At 41.6% G+C, this 1635-nt stretch overlaps 1 protein-coding gene across 1 annotated transcript in view; it reads left to right on the forward strand.

Moving 5' to 3' along the window:
* The window catches only part of ephb4b (eph receptor B4b), a 27468-nt gene extending 26321 nt beyond the window's left edge, over nt 1–1147 (forward strand). The window contains exon 17 of the mRNA XM_035521308.1: nt 1–1147. This exon is cut by the window's left edge and continues 263 nt beyond it. The gene's annotated coding sequence lies outside the window, so the exon portion shown is untranslated.
* Nucleotides 1148–1635: the final 488 nt, after the last annotated feature.

Here is a 1635-nt window from a genome sequence, read left to right on the forward strand (position 1 = left end):
CTGTCCAGCAGACCACGACAAGATGAGGTCACTCTTACCTCACAGTGCCTGCCTACAGAACAACAGCATATCACTGCCCGCTGAGTCATGATGCAACCATCTGACTGGCAGTGGGAACGTCCAATCACATTAGAGGAATGAGGGATGATGTTGGCATGGAGAGAGGAGGATAGAGAGAAGCAAGTCTGAAGAGATATGATTAACCTCTGTTCACTCTTCAGAGCAACCCGGGCTGTTCACCCAGTTATCTTACAATCAGGTTATTATTTTATTATCTTCTGTTTATATTGGACAGGTCTCTGCTTCCCTCAGAATTCCTCCACAGACACCACACACATTGCAGCAAGGCGCCAGTGAAGGTGTTGTATCTGTGTGTGTGTGTGTGTGTGTGTGTGTGTGTGTGTGTGTGTGTGTGTGTGAGTGTGTGTGTGTGTGTGTGTGTGTGTGTGTGTGTGTGTGTGTGTGTGTGTGTGTAGCACAAAAATGGATAAAAGGAGGGATGTAAAAGGCAGAAGACAGAGAGAGATTTTTTATGCTTTATCTGAACAGGAGTGTGTGTGCGCGTGTGTGTGTGTGTGGGTGGGTGTTGTGGGTGTTGTGTGTGCGTGTGTGGGTGTCTGGAGATGTGTTTAATCATCTTTGCAGTTGCCTCTATTCCATTTTGTCCCTCAAGATCAAACTACAGGTGGATGAACTGTTGTAAACATGGAACAAACATTAATTGTGTACTCGTTGCCTTGAGGACAGTTGTCAAGGTAACCATGTGGCTGTGGACACAAGGGGACAGGCTTTAGGGTTTGAACAAATGCAAATATAACCCCACTCTCACTGAGAAGACCATGAGGCTTCCTCCTTCATCAGCCATGAACTTTGACCCCAAGAGGTTGCCTCGTTCGGCAAAGATTTGCCCCTTTGGATTCTGGGAGTTTATCCAGGCCCTTCATATTGAAGGACCGTTATAATATGTACTTTAGCAAGCCAAGGATCTTTTAAATAAAGTTTTGCTTTTTTGTACGGATTTCAAAAACATCATGAGTACTGAATTTATATTTGAGAAAAAATGTTGGGAGCAACATGTAATTCACAACGAGTGTAGTCTCTCTGACCAATCACAATAAAGAGTCTCAGACATGCCCCTCCCACTTAACAGTGAGTATGTTTCATTTCACAAACACATACACACACGCACATATGCACACACATATACACAAATAACAGATAACAAATGTTTTGCTATATTAGTATTGACATCATAGATACACACACACAAAACCTTTTAAGTGTTAACATTACTGGTAGAAAGTTCATACTATTTAAACATGTTCGTATGTGTGTGCGTGTTTGTGTGTTTGTAGGGGTGTGTTTTTTGTGTGTACGTGTGTGTGTAAAGGTGGTTTGTATATGTATATGTAAGCGTGTGTGCGTGTGTGTTTGTCAAATCAAATTAATTTACAACAGCTGTTGTCAGAAAGCAGCTCTACAAATGTCAAGTATATACTTTACTGTAAGAGGGTGTGTAAATTAGGAAACTATAATATGAAAGTCTATAGGTGGGGTTTGTATGTGTTAATATGTATACATGTGTTTTTAATGTGTGGGTGGGTAGGTATGAGTTGTGTTGTACAGTGTGCTACA

The sequence above is a fragment of the Electrophorus electricus genome, chromosome 22 (genome assembly GCF_013358815.1).
Source record: "Electrophorus electricus isolate fEleEle1 chromosome 22, fEleEle1.pri, whole genome shotgun sequence".
NCBI lineage: Eukaryota > Metazoa > Chordata > Actinopteri > Gymnotiformes > Gymnotidae > Electrophorus > Electrophorus electricus.